This window comes from Mixophyes fleayi, chromosome 3, assembly GCF_038048845.1.
Source record: "Mixophyes fleayi isolate aMixFle1 chromosome 3, aMixFle1.hap1, whole genome shotgun sequence".
NCBI classification, from domain to species: Eukaryota; Metazoa; Chordata; class Amphibia; order Anura; family Limnodynastidae; genus Mixophyes; species Mixophyes fleayi.
In genome coordinates, this window is record NC_134404.1 from 348483635 (window position 1) to 348493112 (window position 9478).

Here is a 9478-nt window from a genome sequence, read left to right on the forward strand (position 1 = left end):
TATACTGGGATACATTTATATACCAGGCAGGTATGTGGCTGTATACATTGTATATACTGGGATACATTTATATACCAGGCAGGTATGTGGCTGTATACATTGTATATACTGGGATACATTTATATACCAGGCAGGAATGTGGCTGTATACGTTGTATATACTGGGATACATTTATATACTGGGCAGGAATGTGGATGTATACATTGTATATACTGGATACATTTATATACCGGGCAGGAATGTGGCTGTATACATTGTATATACTGGGATACATTTATATACTGGGCAGGAATGTGGCTGTATACGTTGTATATACTGGGATACATTTATATACTGGGCAGGTATGTGGCTGTATACATTGTATATACTGGGATACATTTATATACTGGGCAGGAATGTGGCTGTATACGTTGTATATACTGGGATACATTTATATACTGGGCAGGAATGTGGCTGTATACGTTGTATATACTGGGATACATTTATATACTGGGCAGGAATGTGGCTGTATACGTTGTATATACTGGGATACATTTATATACCAGGCAGGTATGTGGCTGTATACATTGTATATACTGGGATACATTTATATACTGGGCAGGAATGTGGCTGTATACGTTGTATATACTGGGATACATTTATATACCAGGCAGGTATGTGGCTGTATACATTGTATATACTGGGATACATTTATATACTGGGCAGGAATGTGGCTGTATACGTTGTATATACTGGGATACATTTATATACCAGGCAGGAATGTTGCTGTATACATTGTATATACTGGGATACATTTATATACCAGGCAGGAATGTGGCTGTATACGTTGTATATACTGGGATACATTTATATACTGGGCAGGAATGTGGCTGTATACATTGTATATACTGGGATACATTTATATACCAGGCAGGAATGTGGCTGTATACGTTGTATATACTGGGTCACATTTATATACTGGGCAGGAATGTGGCTGTATACATTGTATATACTGGGATACATTTATATACCAGGCAGGAATGTGGCTGTATACGTTGTATATACTGGGATACATTTATATACCAGGCAGGTATGTGGCTGTATACATTGTATATACTGGGATACATTTATTTACCGGGCAGGAATGTTGCTGTATACGTTGTATATACTGGGATACATTTATATACTGGGCAGGAATGTGGCTGTATACATTGTATATACTGGGATACATTTATATACCGGGCAGGAATGTGGCTGTATACGTTGTATATACTGGGATACATTTATATACCAGGCAGGTATGTGGCTGTATACATTGTATATACTGGGATACATTTATATACCGGGCAGGCATGTGGCTGTATACGTTGTATATACTGGGATACATTTATTTACCGGGCAGGAATGTTGCTGTATACGTTGTATATACTGGGATACATTTATATACCAGGCAGGTATGTGGCTGTATACATTGTATATACTGGGATACATTTATATACCAGGCAGGTATGTGGCTGTATACATTGTATATACTGGGATACATTTATATACCAGGCAGGTATGTGGCTGTATACATTGTATATACTGGGATACATTTATATACCAGGCAGGTATGTGGCTGTATACATTGTATATACTGGGATACATTTATATACTGGGCAGGAATGTGGCTGTATACGTTGTATATACTGGGATACATTTATATACCAGGCAGGAATGTTGCTGTATACATTGTATATACTGGGATACATTTATATACCAGGCAGGAATGTGGCTGTATACGTTGTATATACTGGGATACATTTATATACTGGGCAGGAATGTGGCTGTATACATTGTATATACTGGGATACATTTATATACCAGGCAGGAATGTGGCTGTATACGTTGTATATACTGGGTCACATTTATATACTGGGCAGGAATGTGGCTGTATACATTGTATATACTGGGATACATTTATATACCAGGCAGGAATGTGGCTGTATACGTTGTATATACTGGGATACATTTATATACCAGGCAGGTATGTGGCTGTATACATTGTATATACTGGGATACATTTATTTACCGGGCAGGAATGTTGCTGTATACGTTGTATATACTGGGATACATTTATATACTGGGCAGGAATGTGGCTGTATACATTGTATATACTGGGATACATTTATATACCGGGCAGGAATGTGGCTGTATACGTTGTATATACTGGGATACATTTATATACCAGGCAGGTATGTGGCTGTATACATTGTATATACTGGGATACATTTATATACCGGGCAGGCATGTGGCTGTATACGTTGTATATACTGGGATACATTTATATACCAGGCAGGTATGTGGCTGTATACATTGTATATACTGGGATACATTTATATACCAGGCAGGTATGTGGCTGTATACATTGTATATACTGGGATACATTTATATACCAGGCAGGTATGTGGCTGTATACATTGTATATACTGGATACATTTATATACTGGGCAGGAATGTGGCTGTATACATTGTATATACTGGGATACATTTATATACCAGGCAGGCATGTGTCTGTATACGTTGTATATACTGGGATACATTTATATACTGGGCAGGAATGTGGATGTATACATTGTATATACTGGGATACATTTATATACCAGGCAGGTATGTGGCTGTATACATTGTATATACTGGGATACATTTATATACTGGGCAGGAATGTGGCTGTATACGTTGTATATACTGGGATACATTTATATACTGGGCAGGAATGTGGCTGTATACATTGTATATACTGGGATACATTTATATACTGGGCAGGAATGTGGCTGTATACGTTGTATATACTGGGATACATTTATATACTGGGCAGGAATGTGGCTGTATATGTTGTATATACTGGATACATTTATATACTGGGCAGGAATGTGGCTGTATACATTGTATATACTGGGATACATTTATATACCAGGCAGGAATGTGGATGTATACATTGTATATACTGGGATACATTTATATACCGGGCAGGAATGTGGCTGTATACGTTGTATATACTGGGATACATTTATATACTGGGCAGGAATGTGGCTGTATACATTGTATATACTGGGATACATTTATATACCGGGCAGGAATGTGGCTGTATACATTGTATATACTGGGATACATTTATATACCAGGCAGGAATGTGGATGTATGCATTGTATATACTGGATACATTTATATACTGGGCAGGAATGTGGCTGTATACGTTGTATATACTGGGATACATTTATATACTGGGCAGGAATGTGGCTGTATACATTGTATATACTGGGATACATTTATATACCGGGCAGGAATGTGGCTGTATACATTGTATATACTGGATACATTTATATACTGGGCAGGAATGTGGCTGTATACGTTGTATATACTGGGATACATTTATATACTGGGCAGGAATGTGGCTGTATACATTGTATATACTGGGATACATTTATATACCGGGCAGGAATGTGGCTGTATACATTGTATATACTGGGATACATTTATATACCAGGCAGGTATGTGGCTGTATACATTGTATATACTGGGATACATTTATATACCAGGCAGGTATGTGGCTGTATACATTGTATATACTGGGATACATTTATATACCAGGCAGGAATGTGGCTGTATACATTGTATATACTGGATACATTTATATACTGGGCAGGAATGTGGCTGTATACGTTGTATATACTGGGATACATTTATATACTGGGCAGGTATGTGGCTGTATACATTGTATATACTGGGATACATTTATATACTGGGCAGGAATGTGGCTGTATACATTGTATATACTGGGATACATTTATATACTGGGCAGGAATGTGGCTGTATACATTGTATATACTGGGTCACATTTATATACCGGGCAGGAATGTGGCTGTATACATTGTATATACTGGGATACATTTATATACCGGGCAGGAATGTGGCTGTATACATTGTATATACTGGGATACATTTATATACCAGGCAGGTATGTGGCTGTATACATTGTATATACTGGGATACATTTATATACCAGGCAGGTATGTGGCTGTATACATTGTATATACTGGGATACATTTATATACCAGGCAGGCATGTGGCTGTATACATTGTATATACTGGGATACATTTATATACCGGGCAGGAATGTGGCTGTATACATTGTATATACTGGGATACATTTATATACCAGGCAGGAATGTGGATGTATACATTGTATATACTGGGATACATTTATATACCGGGCAGGAATGTGGCTGTATACATTGTATATACTGGGATACATTTATATACCAGGCAGGTATGTGGCTGTATACATTGTATATACTGGATACATTTATATACCGGGCAGGCATGTGGCTGTATACATTGTATATACTGGGATACATTTATATACCGGGCAGGAATGTGGCTGTATACATTGTATATACTGGGATACATTTATATACTGGGCAGGAATGTGGCTGTATACATTGTATATACTGGGATACATTTATATACCAGGCAGGAATGTGGATGTATACATTGTATATACTGGGATACATTTATATACTGGGCAGGAATGTGGCTGTATACATTGTATATACTGGATACATTTATATACCAGGCAGGAATGTGGATGTATACATTGTATATACTGGATACATTTATATACTGGGCAGGAATGTGGCTGTATACATTGTATATACTGGGATACATTTATATACCAGGCAGGTATGTGGCTGTATACATTGTATATACTGGATACATTTATATACCGGGCAGGCATGTGGCTGTATACATTGTATATACTGGGATACATTTATATACCGGGCAGGAATGTGGCTGTATACATTGTATATACTGGGATACATTTATATACCAGGCAGGAATGTGGATGTATACATTGTATATACTGGGATACATTTATATACCGGGCAGGAATGTGGCTGTATACATTGTATATACTGGGATACATTTATATACCAGGCAGGTATGTGGCTGTATACATTGTATATACTGGATACATTTATATACCGGGCAGGCATGTGGCTGTGTACATTGTATATACTGGGATACATTTATATACCGGGCAGGAATGTGGCTGTATACATTGTATATACTGGGATACATTTATATACCAGGCAGGAATGTGGATGTATACATTGTATATACTGGGATACATTTATATACTGGGCAGGAATGTGGCTGTATACATTGTATATACTGGGATACATTTATATACCAGGCAGGTATGTGGCTGTATACATTGTATATACTGGATACATTTATATACCGGGCAGGCATGTGGCTGTATACATTGTATATACTGGGATACATTTATATACCGGGCAGGAATGTGGCTGTATACATTGTATATACTGGGATACATTTATATACCAGGCAGGAATGTGGATGTATACATTGTATATACTGGGATACATTTATATACCAGGCAGGTATGTGGCTGTATACATTGTATATACTGGATACATTTATATACCGGGCAGGCATGTGGCTGTATACATTGTATATACTGGGATACATTTATATACCGGGCAGGAATGTGGCTGTATACATTGTATATACTGGGATACATTTATATACCGGGCAGGAATGTGGCTGTATACATTGTATATACTGGGATACATTTATATACCGGGCAGGAATGTGGCTGTATACATTGTATATACTGGGATACATTTATATACCAGGCAGGAATGTGGCTGTATACATTGTATATACTGGGATACATTTATATACCAGGCAGGAATGTGGCTGTATACATTGTATATACTGGATACATTTATATACTGGGCAGGAATGTGGATGTATACGTTGTATATACTGGGATACATTTATATACCAGGCAGGTATGTGGCTGTATACATTGTATATACTGGGATACATTTATATACTGGGCAGGTATGTGGCTGTATACATTGTATATACTGGGATACATTTATATACCAGGCAGGAATGTGGCTGTATACATTGTATATACTGGGATACATTTATATACCGGGCAGGAATGTGGCTGTATACATTGTATATACTGGATACATTTATATACCAGGCAGGAATGTTGCTGTATACATTGTATATACTGGGATACATTTATATACCGGGCAGGTATGTGGCTGTATACATTGTATATACTGGGATACATTTATATACTGGGCAGGAATGTGGCTGTATACATTGTATATACTGTGATACATTTATATACTGGGCAGGTATGTGGCTGTATACATTGTATATACTGGGATACATTTATATACCAGGCAGGAATGTGGATGTATACATTGTATATACTGGGATACATTTATATACCGGGCAGGTATGTGGCTGTATACATTGTATATACTGGGATACATTTATATACTGGGCAGGTATGTGGCTGTATACATTGTATATACTGGGATACATTTATATACCAGGCAGGAATGTGGATGTATACATTGTATATACTGGATACATTTATATACTGGGCAGGAATGTGGCTGTATACATTGTATATACTGGGATACATTTATATACTGGGCAGGAATGTGGATGTATACATTGTATATACTGGATACATTTATATACCAGGCAGGAATGTGGATGTATACATTGTATATACTGGATACATTTATATACTGGGCAGGAATGTGGCTGTATACATTGTATATACTGGGATACATTTATATACCAGGCAGGAATGTGGATGTATACATTGTATATACTGGATACATTTATATACCAGGCAGGAATGTGGATGTATACATTGTATATACTGGATACATTTATATACCAGGCAGGAATGTGGATGTATACATTGTATATACTGGATACATTTATATACTGGGCAGGAATGTGGCTGTATACATTGTATATACTGGGATACATTTATATACCAGGCAGGAATGTGGATGTATACATTGTATATACTGGATACATTTATATACCAGGCAGGAATGTGGATGTATACATTGTATATACTGGATACATTTATATACCAGGCAGGAATGTGGATGTATACATTGTATATACTGGATACATTTATATACTGGGCAGGAATGTGGCTGTATACATTGTATATACTGGGATACATTTATATACCAGGCAGGTATGTGGCTGTATACATTGTATATACTGGGATACATTTATATACCGGGCAGGAATAATGCTGTATACGTTGTATATACTGGGATACATTTATATACTGGGCAGGAATGTGGATGTATACATTGTATATACTGGGATACATTTATATACTGGGCAGGAATGTGGCTGTATACATTGTATATACTGGGATACATTTATATACCAGGCAGGAATGTGGCTGTATACATTGTATATACTGGGATACATTTATATACCGGGCAGGAATGTGGCTGTATACATTGTATATACTGGGATACATTTATATACTGGGCAGGAATGTGGCTGTATACGTTGTATATACTGGATACATTTATATACCAGGCCGGTATGTGGCTGTATACATTGTATATACTGGATACATTTATATACTGGGCAGGAATGTGGCTGTATACATTGTATATACTGGGATACATTTATATACCGGGCAGGAATGTGGCTGTATACGTTGTATATACTGGGATACATTTATATACTGGGCAGGAATGTGGCTGTATACGTTGTATATACTGGATACATTTATATACCAGGCAGGTATGTGGCTGTATACATTGTATATACTGGATACATTTATATACTGGGCAGGTATGTGGCTGTATACATTGTATATACTGGGATACATTTATATACCAGGCAGGTATGTGGCTGTATACGTTGTATATACTGGGATACATTTATATACTGGGCAGGAATGTGGATGTACACATTGTATATACTGGGATACATTTATATACCGGGCAGGAATGTGGATGTATACATTGTATATATTGGATACATTTATATACTGGGCAGGAATGTGGCTGTATACATTGTATATACTGGGATACATTTATATACCGGGCAGGAATGTGGCTGTATACATTGTATATACTGGATACATTTATATACCAGGCAGGTATGTGGCTGTATACATTGTATATACTGGGATACATTTATATACCGGGCAGGAATGTGGCTGTATACATTGTATATATTGGATACATTTATATACTGGGCAGGAATGTGGCTGTATACATTGTATATACTGGGATACATTTATATACCAGGCAGGTATGTGGCTGTATACATTGTATATACTGGATACATTTATATACCAGGCAGGCATGTGGCTGTATACATTGTATATACTGGATACATTTATATACCAGGCAGGTATGTGGCTGTATACATTGTATATATTGGATACATTTATATACTGGGCAGGAATGTGGCTGTATACATTGTATATACTGGGATACATTTATATACCAGGCAGGTATGTGGCTGTATACATTGTATATACTGGGATACATTTATATACCAGGCAGGTATGTGGCTGTATACATTGTATATACTGGATACATTTATATACCAGGCAGGTATGTGGCTGTATACATTGTATATACTGGGATACATTTATATACCAGGCAGGAATGTGGCTGTATACATTGTATATACTGGATACATTTATATACCGGGCAGGTATGTGGCTGTATACATTGTATATACTGGGATACATTTATATACCAGGCAGGAATGTGGCTGTATACATTGTATATATTGGATACATTTATATACTGGGCAGGAATGTGGCTGTATACATTGTATATACTGGGATACATTTATATACCAGGCAGGTATGTGGCTGTATACATTGTATATACTGGGATACATTTATATACCAGGCAGGAATGTGGCTGTATACATTGTATATACTGGATACATTTATATACCAGGCAGGCATGTGGCTGTATACATTGTATATACTGGATACATTTATATACCAGGCAGGCATGTGGCTGTATACGTTGTATATACTGGGATACATTTATATACTGGGCAGGAATGTGGCTGTATACGTTGTATATACTGGGATACATTTATATACTGGGCAGGAATGTTGCTGTATACGTTGTATATACTGGGATACATTTATATACTGGGCAGGAATGTGGCTGTATACATTGTATATACTGGATACATTTATATACTGGGCAGGAATGTGGCTGTATACGTTGTATATACTGGGATACATTTATATACTGGGCAGGTATGTGGCTGTATACATTGTATATACTGGGATACATTTATATACCAGGCAGGAATGTGGCTGTATACGTTGTATATACTGGGATACATTTATATACTGGGCAGGAATGTGGCTGTATACATTGTATATACTGGGATACATTTATATACTGGGCAGGAATGTTGCTGTATACGTTGTATATACTGGGATACATTTATATACTGGGCAGGAATGTTGCTGTATACGTTGTATATACTGGGATACATTTATATACCAGGCAGGAATGTGGCTGTATACGTTGTATATACTGGTATACAATTATATACTGGGCAGGAATGTTGCTGTATACGTTGTATA